Source organism: Bos indicus, chromosome 14 (assembly GCF_029378745.1).
Source record: "Bos indicus isolate NIAB-ARS_2022 breed Sahiwal x Tharparkar chromosome 14, NIAB-ARS_B.indTharparkar_mat_pri_1.0, whole genome shotgun sequence".
Taxonomy (NCBI): Eukaryota; Metazoa; Chordata; class Mammalia; order Artiodactyla; family Bovidae; genus Bos; species Bos indicus.
In genome coordinates this window covers 20,174,039-20,187,421 of record NC_091773.1, presented here as the reverse complement: position 1 = coordinate 20,187,421, position 13,383 = coordinate 20,174,039, and the positions used below count along the sequence as shown (strand labels likewise).

The following is a 13,383-nucleotide window of genomic DNA, read 5'->3' as shown; positions in this document are numbered from 1 at the left end:
CAGTGACTGCAGCTGATCTTAAAGCAAGATGAGGTGCCCCATTGCCACCTTTCGGGTGCCTACCCTCCATCTCCAGCTTTCTACCTGTCACAACACGCTTCCCCGATTATAAATGCTGCCAAACTCCAATCAGCCAAGCTCACAATTTGTTCTGAGGACAAATCTTTATCCTTAACTGGCCTATCCGGCCCTCAGCTGTGTTTCCAGATGCTCGACACCCTGGATTCCACCTCCAGGTGAGGGAGGGGGACTCCCTTCCCGCTGGTCTCTGTCGCGGCCCTGGGCACCCACATCTGGGCCACATAGGGAAGGATCCAGCAGCCGGGCCAGGAGCAAAGCTCAAGGGCTGCAGGGCCCGCTCACCACCTCGGCTCCTCCTGGAAAAGCACCAGCTATTTTTGAAACAAAGTACTTCCTTGAGCCCGAGAAAGTCCATATTAGTAAAAGCACGGGGACTGCCTCCCGGCCCTTCCTCTGGCTCTCTCTCCCGGTTATTTTTAGCAGTTCCTTTCTCCACACCGGCCATGGAGAGAGAGGAAGCAAGCGTGTCCCTAGGGCGACGCTGTGACCTCATGGCTCCCCGGCCATGGGGTCCCCACGAGGCTCAGGCTCCAAGACGTGTGTGCCACCCCGGGAGTCACTGGACTGCTCAAGCCTCAGTCCTCTGCCCACAGAGCAGTTCTGCACAGAGAAGGGACCTCAGCCCAGTGCCTGGGAGTTCTGGACACAGCCCTGGAGTGAGAGGCAGCCTCAGCTCGGCATACCCCATTATATAAGAGTCTCCCAGAGATCCATCTCCAACCATCCTCGGAGGTTTCCTGATACTCTTGGCCAAGACCCCCAGAAGCGCATCCCTCAGAGCCGCTGGAGGCCACAGGCTGCCTCCTGCCTCCCCCTGTCCCACAGAGCCATGTCCCCCAGAAAGAGATGCCACTTCTCTTTCCCTGAGTCCACGCTGCTGTGGACCTGCTGTGACAGGGGATTGGGGCTGGAGGAGGGGCAGCCTCGAAGCAGTGTCCACCCCAGCTCTTCCCACAGGATGAGGCTGAGCCCCCTTTCCGGAGGGCTCAGAGAGGGGGCCACTCTGAGTGAGAGGGGGAGAAGAGTTCACCTCCCCTGGAGGCAGTGCTGGCCAAGAGCAGGGCCACCTCGCACCCTCAGGGCCACCATCGTCACTTCCCAGGAGACGCACAGAGAATGTTGAACCAAGCTGAGCCCAGATCACCAAGCACAGACCTGGGAAAAGACAGCTGGCCGTGGTTCTCAGCCACAGAGACTGGTCTAGGTGTCCATAGACACAGCTGATTCAGCCTGGCTGCAGCCCAGGCCTCCAGGCAGCTTCCCCCATGTACCCGGCCTCAGGCTGGTACATGAATCCCGAGCTGCCCCTCGCAACGCCAAAGGAGATCTGACTTCCCTGAGGAGACACAAGCGGGTCGCCCTGGTCAACACGCAACTCGAGAGGAACCCTAAGCTTCCCGACACTACTCCACGCAACCCACGAAATTCTCCCCTGCACGCTTGAGGTGCATGCTGCTCCCCTCCCTGAGGTGCCCCCACATGCCTTCACCTGGTCCTGGGAGGCCTCTCCCCTGACCCTGGCCCTGTGACGCCCTTCAGGCCATACATGTGGCCCTCTGACTCATGGCTGGTGTCCAGCAGGTCCTAGAATACCACCTGCCCACTGCATGGGCAGAGACCAGTAACACCTGCTGGGTTCAGACTGACATGGTTGCTTCCCTCGGAGCCGGGATGGGCTCCCAGCCATGCACGGCTCCACTCCACGGGACCCCTCAGACCTGAGCCCCCATCATGTGATTTCCCTTCACCCAGAACTGGTCTGGGGCAGGAAGCCTGTCCACCCCAGCTCCTGGAAAAGGACATGTGACTCCAAGGGTATCTTATGTCACAGTCCCTGAGGTGGCACAAACCCACCCACAAGGGAGACCAAGGCCAAGGTCTGGCAAAAGCAGCCCCATGCCTGGCTTCAAGCCTGTCACCATGGGGAGGTGACGAAAAGAATGGACCCCAGGAGGGAGCCTCCTAAGAGATGGGCAGATTTCCCAGGAACAGTTCTTGAGGAACTTGAATCAAAAAAAGAAAAAAGAAACTGATGTCGTAGAGAACAGACTTAGGGACACAGGTTGGAGAAGAGGAAGGAGAGGGCGAGATGATTGGAGGGAGAAGCATGGATGCATGTGTACCACCGTATGTAAAACAGATAAACAATGGAAATTTGCCGCATGACCCAGGGAACGCAAGCTGGGGCTCTGTAACCACCTAGAGGAGTGGGAAAGGGTAGGAGGTGGTTCAAAAGGGAGGGGAAATATGTACACCTATGGCTAATTCATGTTGACGTATTACAGAAATGAAAGCAACATTGTAAAGCAATTATCCTTCAATTAAAAATAAATGTATTAAAAAAAAAAAACTGATGTCCAAACTAACAGTACAAAGGAGAGAAGAGTGTGTGCATGCAGAGCTTTATGGGATGTCCCCTGGGCTCAGCTGAGCCATGAAGGAGTCAGTCCACACCACACAGGGCCAGCTGAGGTCAGCAGAGGGGTCCAAGCCTCCGATCTTGCGTCCAGCGGGAGAGAGCAGGGGAGAATGTAACGGATGCGAGCAGTCCTGGTTCAGGTCCAGCCTGGCCTCTGATTGGCTGGTTGGTTCATCCTCCTGGTCATGGGCTTCTTCCCTGAGAAGATCAGGAAATGCCCCGAGGCCATTGCCTAGGATGAAATGAAATAACGACAGAGAGGTCAAGTGAGCCCAGCTCAGGCACTCAGGAACCTGTGCTTCTCTGAGTGAGCCAAGGAGAAAACTACATGTAGGCATTTTGTGACCATTGTAGAGACAACATTTGGACTGTTTCACAGCCCCCTTCTTTCCAACACTGCTGCAAATGTAAACACTTCTATCTGACACCCTCACACAGACCAGAAAGCTCTGAAGGCTGCGGCCTCGGGGAGAAAGGATCAGGGCCCCATCCAAGCAGCTCATTGGGTCCCAAAGGTGGCCCAGCAATCAGGACAGCAGGGGTCGGGGACCAGCCAGGCTCAGCACACCGCCCACATGGGAGGGAAGCCAGGTCCCCCATAAGAGTGAGACAGTGGGGGAGCCACAGCTGGCAGAGAGGATGCCCCTTCACGAGATGCCCCCTGACATCCTCATCAAAGAGGATCTTTTCAGCAAGCGTTGAATCACTTGAAAATGCTTCAAAGTATATATGTCTATATGGAACTCACAGTCCTCCTACTAGAGCAGGACTCAGCTCACACCAGACCTTCTGCAGAGTCGGGCCCTGGACCACACTCCAGGTGTCACCAAGGGCATCTCCATGTCCCCTTCTGGCATGGTATTTCTCCACCTCCCAGAGCTTTGCTCATGACCCAGAATCAGGGAAATGAACCATTTTTAAATATAAATAGGGACTGACTTATTTATATTTCCCATCAATTAATTACATCAATTCCCAGGTTATGTGGACACACACACACACAATGAGAAACATCCATGGTTCAAACAAGACTTTGAAGCAGAGACATTTAAGAACTTGGTTTCCAGAATAAGAAGAAACACGTTGGAACCGAATCAAAGCTCTGCAACCAGGCTCGATTTTTGTATAAATGCAAGGTTCGCAGAGCACTGAGGAGAAGCCATACCTAAGTTCTCAGACTTAATGAGAAATGGCAGGATCCCCAGTGAATGCAGCCAACCCCTGAGAACTCCATACCAACCATCCTTCCATCAACCCCAAGGAGACTTAACCTGGCTCCCTCTCTTTTGACTGAGATTTCTATCTCCTCTCGTCTCCTGAGTTCCTGCTGGTCCCACCCCATCCCTAACCCAGCAGAAGCCACACTCCCAGCCACAAAGTCAGCTTCTCAAATGAGGCGTTGCCTTCTGCAGAAAACCAACGCATCAGCCCATGGAGATTATAAAACAAGGCTGCTTAGCCGATGATCTAGGCTGTCTCTCCCAAGTCATCAAGAGCGGTCATCTTGTTAACCGCATCCTCTAAGATCAGGGTTAGTCACACTTTGCTTCATAGGTTCCCAGGTCTGAACTGAATGGACGTGCTTCAGGGGACTCCAAAGAAGCACTAGAGTCATGAAGTTTCATTGACAGGAATTCCCCTGGTTGGAGACTCGGGGGAAAAATAAGTAGAAGCAACAGTGGGCAGGGTCCCTGAACCCCTTGTGTACAATGAGTCCTGAACAGTCACTTGAGCTTCAGTAAGAGATGTGTAGATCTGCCAGGTTTAGAACCTGACCTCCATCAGGAAATGATTTCACCAGGGATGAACCAAAAAGAAGGAGGTATCTGATTCTTTCTAAGCTCTCCTTGAAGGAAATACATTCAAATGTGTAAAATCAATATCTTATTAAAGGAAAGAATCCATTGACTCTGACCTTCCAAATGTGAGCAAACTGTGCTGTTTCTACTCGGTATAAAACCCAGGGTGGGATGTAAAAGAGAAAGTGAAGGTTCTGCTGATCTTGAGGCTGAAATCCACCGAGTCCTAAAACATGATGATGAACAGCAGGAAAATTGTAGGAAGCTAATTATCTACAAACTCGAACCCGACACGGACATGTCGAGTGATGTCATCATAACTGAAGCACTGGCAGGACTCTTCATTGTTTAACTGGGTCTCTCCTCAGCACAGGACATGACATCACCTCACGGAACACAATACGGGTTCAAGGTAGGCAGATGCTCAGAAACAATAGGGGAGGAAAAAAAACAGAAAGCCTGCTTTCAAAGCTCCAAGGATGTCACTGCAAGGGACACGTGGATTTAAGCTAAAAAAAAAAAAGTGAAGGGAATGTGATGTGCTTTTCGGAAACGTTATGGAGAGTATCCTTCTTCCCTGGGGAGAAAACACTTCCTCCGGCTAACACAGGAAGGAAGGGTAGGCGGACGCCCTGGCAGCCGTGGGGAAGAGGTGACAATTCAGAAGGTTCCCTCAGGACCACCTCTGTTTTCTGTTTGAAGGAGGTGGTGAGGCTGCATGCTCAGGTGTGACACCCTCAGAGTGCCCAGAGGAACAAAGGAAAACAGCAACGGCTCTCCCACATCACCCGGACGACCAACTTCCCCACCCCGAGTTGTTATATTAGAATGAGCTTTTGTTGTTGTTTAGGTGATGACGTGTGTTCCAAGGCAGGCTCTTAAAACCATGTGCTCTCCTTTTTGTAGAACAGTCACATGTGTGTCCCAAGACCAGTGTTCAGAGAAGCAGGGGAATACACAGGACCCCTTCATTCATTTATCTGTTGTATGCATTTATCTGCTTTCAGAACATCACGGGCATTGCCCTTAACATGGATTAAATTATCTGGTTTTGACTGAACTAACTGTGAAAAAAAGGGACAAGTAGGTTAAAGTCATTTCTTCACAGAAACACTGATTTGAGGGTAATGGTAACAGGAAAGGCATAAGCCCATGAGAAGAGCACAGCGCCGCTTCAGCCCCTGCCCACGGGGCTCTGCCATTGAGAGAAGGATGGCAGGATGATCTCGTCAGATCTGCAGAAAGATGGCCACCAACGAATGTATTCTCTGATCTATGAGATTACAAATGAATCACTGAAGAGGAAGCTGCGACTAAGAGAGCACTGCAGTTGAAAACACGAACTAATGACAGCACGGGCAGTAAGACAATTAAAAATAAGCATGTAGAACAGGGAGAGTAAATTGTAAAAAGCTTTACAATTTTTAAGGTATTTAAGGCTGGGTATACTCAACGTAGTACTTTACAAACTTTTTTTTAACTTGAGAAATATTTATAAATCTTGCTTGGGCTCTCTCGCTTCATAGGAAGAGAAAAAAAAAATAGCCAAACAGTTGGGGAAACTCTTGCTCTTCCTGGAGACAACATATCAAGATTATAAGCCATTCATTCTTCAGCATGCACAACTGGAAGATGCACATGAACAATTATGTATGGAGCATATCCCCTTCCTATCAGGGATCGGCTGCACCATTTTGCTGGACAGTATGTATTGTTCAGGGTTGCTGCTGCTGCTGCTAAGTCGCTTCAGTCATGTCCGACTCTGTGCGACTCCATAGACGACAGCCCACCAGGCTCCCCCGTCCCTGGGATTCTCCAGGCAAGAACACTGGAGTGGGTTGCCATTTTCTTCTCCAATGCATGAAAGGGAAAAGTGAAAGGGAAGTCGCTCAGTCATGTCCAACTCTTCGCGACCCCATGGACTGCAGCCTATCAGGCTCCTCCATCCATGGGATTTTTCCAGGCAAGAGTACTAGAGTGGGGTGCCATTGCCTTCTCCGTTGTTCAGGGTAGGTGATCTGTAACACAAGACCTCAAGTTTCAGGGTGGAAGAGCATGGAAGACCTTCTTACTCAGTGTCCACAGAAGGTGTCTGTCCTCCAAAGATCAACCTCAAACCCCCAGGCTCCCGACACATGTTCCCCCCCACCCATCCAGGGCAGCACACGTCCTCTGCCTCCAGGGTCAGGAGGGATGCGCTGTGGCCAGGCTGGGCAGCCCCTCCCACTTCTGCCCACGTCCCTCTGACCAAGGCCTGGCGATGTGGTCCCATCTTGATGCAAAGCCCTGAGAAGGGTGGTCCCCCCACAGAAGCAGGAGGGACACTAAGGGTGTGCTCCGAACCATCACAATGCATCTCAGCACATCTAAGCTTACACGTTTGATTAACTGTATTTCAAGAACAAAATGCTGTGAGTCTCTCAGTAACAAAAATGGCAGAGAAGTATGTTCTCACATAAAAGGAAGTAGTAATTAAAAAGAATATCACATTAAAGATAAAATGCGAAGCTGTGAAACTTTGACCACAGTGAAAAAACAAAACAAATCTCCCTGAGTAATGCTCTGGAGACAACAGCAGGCCATTAAGTGGGTCATTTGTGGTCAAAGTACTTCAGTGACGAAGTTAATTCAAGGAGAACAAAGTCTGTAATGTAGTCAATTTTATAAAGCGGTGACTTACAGTGCTGCTGCTGCTGCTGCTAAGTCACTTCAGTCATGTCCGACTCTGTGCGACCCCATAGACAGCAGCCCACCAGGCTCCCCCGTCCCTGGGATTCTCCAGGCAAGAACACTGGAGTGGGTTGCCATTTCCTTCTCCAATGCATGAAAGTGAAAAGTCAAAGTGAAGTCGCTCAGTCGTGTCCAACCCTCAGCGACCCCATGGACTGCAGCCCACCAGGCTCCTCCATCCATGGGATTTTCCAGGCAAGAGTACTATTTGATAGTAACTCACAAGGAGGAGGGTGGGGGATGAAGGTGGACCTTCTGTGCATCAGTGATGCTCACTGTTCAGAGCACTTTGGAGAAGACAAATGCTGTGAGCATCCAGGATGAGCACGATCACTTAGTTTCCTCAAAGACGGGCATTCTGGATTTGCTGGCATTTTCTGTCATGTGCGGCTCATCCAACATGTGCTTTTGACCCTGCCGGCGAGGGAGGGGTGGATGAGCAGTACAAGCTCAACAACCCACAGATGACAAACACACTCAGGAAATTTGGAATAGATAACTTCCTACCCTGACGTAGGCCATCTGTGAGAAACCTACAGCAAAGAGCACATGTGATGTGAGACAATGGCACCTTTCCTCCAACAAGAGAGGCAGAGCAGGGGTCACTCTCACCACTGCCCTTCACAGCACACCGGAAGGGCGGGAGCAGGCATGCCTGCTGCCCCCTGTGCTGGAGGCATGTGCCCAGTGTTGATTTTAAAAGGCATACAGACTGGAAAACAAGAAGTAAAAATGCCCCTATTTATAGACAGCATGATCATCAATGCAGAAAAACTTAAATAATCTACAAAAAAATCTAGTAGAAGAATATATGAGTCCAGCATGGTTACAGCATACAAGGTCTGTATATAATTATCAGGTATATTTTACGTACTATCAAAGAACAACTGCAATATTAAATATTGCATTTATATTAGCATCAAAAATACTTACGAATACATGTAACAATAGGTGCTCAGATGTGTGCACATAACACCTCAGAACAATGCTAAGAGAAACTAATGAAGACCTAAATAGAAAGACCTACCATGTCTGTGAGGGACTGGGGGCAGGAGGAGAAGGGGACGACAGAAGATAAGATGGCTGGATGGCATCACCGACTTGATGGACATGAGTTTGGGTAAGCTCCAGGAGTTGGTGATGGACAGGGAGGCCTGGCGTGCTGCGATTCATGGGGTCACAAAGAGTCAGACACAACTGAGCGACTGAACTGAACTGAACCATGTCCCTGGACCAGAAAAACCGATACTGTTAAGACATCAATTCAGTTCAGTTCAGTTGCTCAGTTGTGTCCGACTCTTTGCCACCCCATGAATTGCAGCACGCCAGGCCTCCCTGTCCATCACCAACTCCCAGAGTTCACTCAAACTCACATCCATCGAATCGGTGATGCCATCCAGCCATCTCATCCTCTGTTGTCCCCTTCTCCTCCTGCCCTCAATCCCTCCCAGCATCAGAGTCTTTTCCAATGAGTCAACTCTTCACATGAGGTGGCCAAAGTACTGGAGTTTCAGCTTTAGCATCATTCCTTCCAAAGAAACCCCAGGGCTGATCTTTAGAATGTACTGGTTGGATCTCCTTGCAGTCCAAGGGACTCTCAAGAGTCTTCTCCAACACCACAGTTCAGAAGATTCAATTCTTCGGCGCTCAGCTTTCTTCACAGTCCAACTCTCACATCCATACATGACCACTGGAAAAACCTCAGCCTTGACTAGACGGACCTTTGTTGGCAAAGTAATGTCTCTCCTTTTTAATATGCTATCCAGGTTGGTCGTAACTTTCCTTCCAAGGAGTAAGCGTCTTTTAATTTCATGGCTGCAATCACCATCTGCAGTGATTTTGGAGCCCCAAAAAATAAAGTCTGACACTGTTTCCACATCTATTTCCCATGAAGTGATGGGAACAGATGCCATGATCTTAGTTTTCTGAATGTTGAGCTTTAAGCCAACTTTTTCACTCTCCTCTTTCAGTTGCATCAAAAGGCTTTTTAGTTCCTCTTCACTTTCTGCCATAAGGGTGGTGTCATCTGCATATCTGAGGTTATTGATATTTCTCCCAGCAATCTTGATTCCAGCTTGTGCTTCTTCTAGCCCAGCATTTCTCATGATGTACTCTGCAAAATTGCTATATAGATCTGATGTAATCACAATCTTAGCAGGATTTTGCGGGGCGGGGGGCAACTAACAAGCTGATTTTAAGGCATGCCACCCTCATGGCACAAGGTGGATGTGTATGGCACAATTTTAAGGCACGAGTGTGGATGTGAGAGTTGGACTGTAAAGAAAGCTGAGTGCTGAAGAATTGATGCTTTTGAACTGTGGTGTTGAAGAAGACTCTTGAGAGTCCCTTGGACTGAAAGGAGCTCAAACTAGTCAATCCCAAAGGAAGTTAGTCCTAAATATTATCCAAAATCACTGCAGATGGTAATTGCAGCCATGAAATTAAAAGATGCTTACTCCTTGGAAGGAAAGTTATGACCAACCTAGATAGCATATTCAAAAGCAGAGATATTACTTTGCCAACAAAGGTCTGTCTAGCCAAGGCTATGGTTTTTCCAGTGGTCATGTATGGATATGAGAGTTGGACTATGAAGAAAGCTGAGCACCAAAGAATTGATGCTTTTGAACTGTGGTGTTGGAGAAGACTCTTGAGAGTCCCTTGGACTGCAAGGAGATCCAACCAGTCCATTCTAAAGGATATCAGTCCTGGGTGTTCATTGGAAGGACTGATGCTGAGGCTGAAACTCCAATACTTTGGCCACCTCATGCAGAAAGTTGACTCATTGGAAAAGACCCTGATGCTGGGAGGGATTGGGGGCAGGAGGAAAAGGGGATGACAGAGGATGAGATGGCTGGATGGCATCACTGACTCGATGGACGTGAGTCTGAGTGAACTCTGGGAGTTGGTGATGGACAGGGAGGCCTGGCGTGCTGTGATTCATGGGGTCGCAAAGAATTGGACAGGACTGAGCGACTGAACTGAACTGATTTATTGGAAGGACTGATTCTGAAGCTGAAATTCCAATACTTTGGTCACCTGATGCGAAGAACTGACTCACTGGCAAAGACCCTGATGCTGGGAAAGATTGAAAGCAGGAGAAGGGGACGACAGAGGATGAGATGGTTGGATGCTATCACCGACTCGATGGACATGAGTTTGAGCAAGCTCCGGGAGTTGATGATGGACAGGGAGGACTGGAATGCTCCAGTCCATGGGGTCACAAAGAGTCGGACACGACTGAGCGACTGAACTGAACTGATGCCACCCTCAGTAAACCTCGGGCATTTGGCTTCCCCACCACTCACTTGCTTAAGGTTCCAAAAAATTACCAGAAATGTGTTAATAGCAGTGAGTGTTGAGTATGTATTTCAGGAAAATATCTTCCTCACTCTCCAGCCCTTTAATGTCCCTTCTTTGCATTCACAGGGCTCTCCAGGACAGGCGCTGCAGAGGAAGGGCTCCAGGCTCCACCTGCTCAGGAACTCCCAGCTACCTCTCCCTAAGTGTGGACCACGGAGCATGGGCTGTGCTGCGAACTGCAGAAGGGTGACAGCGGACAGACACAGGGATTCAGAGATAAAACAGACACAAATATGGGGGGAAAGCAGGATCATGTGATTCACAGTCCAGCGGGGAGACATATCAGAGAGCCATCACTCACTGTGGGAAGCGCTGGGACAGAATGGTCTCCAGGCAGATAACGATTTACTCACGTCTCTGAAGAGCTGTCCTAGGGGACTGAGGGAAGGACAGGCGGGAGTCCTGGAGTGGGGAGACAGCTCCGTGCTGTCGGAGGGGCTGTGGGGAGCAGAAGAGGGGAGAGAAAGTGGTGAGAGATGGTCGCCTGTCTGAAAGGTTGGCTACAGTCCCCCCAGAACTTCTCAGTACTCTCCTACAACCTAAAACTGGTGTAGCTGGATATAAATCATGTAGATAAGTAACCTCTATATTTTCCTTTCATTAAAGTAATTTCACAGTAGATTTGTAATGTACCTGGAAATCAATTCTGTGATGTCATCTCCCACAGTTTCCAAATGCCTCCATTATAAAAGGTCCACATTAACTGAAATACTGTCATCAGTTTGACATCCAAGCTCTTTATCATAGCAAAACTTCAATTAATTGTGAGTCTAAGAGGAGGCTGTTTTGCAAACAAAATTAAAGGAAACACTCATAATCACTTTAATACACCGTTGTATCCACAAAAGTACCCATCCCAAAGCTGCTCGAACTCTGGACAGTTCTATGGCTATTTCTTACACAGCACAGAGTGAGCCCAGTTTTTGATTATTCTATTACTGATTGATTTGATATGAGGTAATTGTTCAGGCTTAATTTCTTCACTCGGAAAAAGCCCTTGGGACGCAGTCCTGCATCTCTTCCACACAAGCAACTAAACCTAAGAACAGAAATTACAACCAGTCTCAAAATACAGTCAGCAGACTCCATCAGGCCCACAGCTTGTTCTAAGGTATAAAAATATTAAGTTCAAAAAGGTACAAGAATGTAGAGAATGCTCTGAAGCTGGCCAACATGTGGACAAAACACACCCCTGATAAATACCTGCTTTCCCTGAGAAAGGTTTGCAAGACTGTATGGATGTGAGGCCAGTTCCACAACCCACTCTCTGAGATACTAGGGCGATGCTATGATGCGCTTGTAAAGTTCTGGCTAGGGAAATAACACAGAAGAAAGACCCGGGAGCGAGGGTGGGAGCAGGACGCCTCACCATGGTTTCTTGGCAGGTTCGGGATTTCAGCTGGTGGGACAGCTCTGACTCCTAATCAGGCTTCTGTCATACTGCCTTCCAGTGGCTTTTCCACTTTGAGGGAACATGGATGGCGGGACTCAGGCCTGAAGCCTATGAAGGAAGAACTGATCTGCTCCCCAAAGGTGCTTAGGAAGCTTCCGGCACATGAAGTCTGCAGAGATGCGTGGACACACAGATGTGCCAGCCGGGTGTCTGTTCAGCACACCTGGTAGACACGAGAGGGGCCAGCGGCTTCCCCTATTAACCACAAACAACCATTCTTTCAGCTGCTTGTCTCTATGATGAGCACCCCAACAATCTCTATGGACTAAATATTTGCCATAGCTCTGATATCTGACAAGTCCCTAAGGTCTCACAGTGAATGTATCCGAATACATCCATCCCCATTTGTTCCCTACAATCCTATTAGAAATGCCACACCTGCCCGACAAGACTACGCATAAGAATACCAGTTAGCCATTAACTGGCAAACTCACAATCACTATCACTTCATATTAGTTACTGTTCTCAAGGAATCTGCTTCAGGATAACACAGTGCCTGCCTTCCTCAAGCATGAATCCTTGACTCTGGATTCAAATAACATCCCAGTCTTCCATTCCATAACAAATGAAATAAGGAAACAGAATCAGAGACCTGATTTGGAATTGTTACTCATGGTCAGTAGAATTTTTCTGCTTTCCATTTTACAATGATAGTACACACACTATAAAATAATTTGTATTAAAAAGAATTACTGCTTCTGAAGTGAAACAAGTGACATGTTGGAGAATATTGTAGGACTTTTTCCTCCTGGCTGAGCTAACCCATGTTACTGTCTTAATTCAAACAGGGTGTCTCATCTGTGTTAAAAGCAAAAACTTCTCTCAGAGTAAAGATGTAAGAACTAGCCTTTGTTTGCAGTCAAAGAACTTGTCTTTCAAATAAGTAAAAGATTCATTTTGTTGGGATATTCTTCCAGAAAAGCAAGGTCAGGTTGTACCCCAGAGCCACTGTCCTTTGTCAGCGTGTCTTTATTTAAAAGGTTGACTCTTTATCCAGCTTAAAAAATTGCTAGGGGTTTTCCCCATATTCGACTGACAGCCTCCACCCCCACCTCAAGAATGAAAGGGGAAGGGAAAAATAAATAATTATTACAAGTTCCTCTTGCTCTCAGTAACAGCATCAAAACCTTGAAGATATCTTGCTGCAGACTCCCTCCTGGCATCAGAGCAAAAGGACTGGCAACCTGAGAGCAAGCCCCTCACCCTCCCTTCCTGCACAGCTGTCTTCCGGATCCACACCTGCTCATTCCTGCATGCCCCAGGTTCCCAGACCTCCCTGAGGACCTGGCGTCACGCTCACCACCCAAGACATCCCTGCACGGCGCGCACAACAAAATTCAGACCTTGACTCACGGTGCAGCACAGCAAAGGGGTTGTGAATCCGAGCCAGACACACCTGGATGGTCACTCGCCGATGTCACAGTCGGAAAGCGGTCGGAGGGCGCCTGGCCTGCTGCCCAGTGAGAGAGAGCAGACCCAGCAACCAATCAGCGGCCGCCCGAGGGTTGCCATGGCCACGCCGCCTGTTAGGACCGCGCCCT

At 48.8% G+C, this 13,383-nt stretch overlaps 1 long non-coding RNA gene across 1 annotated transcript; it reads right to left on the bottom strand.

Annotated features, from left to right (window-relative positions):
- Nucleotides 1-2,391: 2,391 nt before the first annotated feature.
- Nucleotides 2,392-13,332, bottom strand: LOC109568303 (uncharacterized). The gene is made up of 3 exons (XR_002182226.2): nucleotides 13,186-13,332; nucleotides 10,743-10,827; nucleotides 2,392-2,732 (listed from the first exon to the last, which is right to left on the bottom strand). It is a non-coding gene; the product is annotated as an uncharacterized lncRNA (long non-coding RNA).
- Between the last annotated feature and the right edge of the window lie 51 nt (nucleotides 13,333-13,383).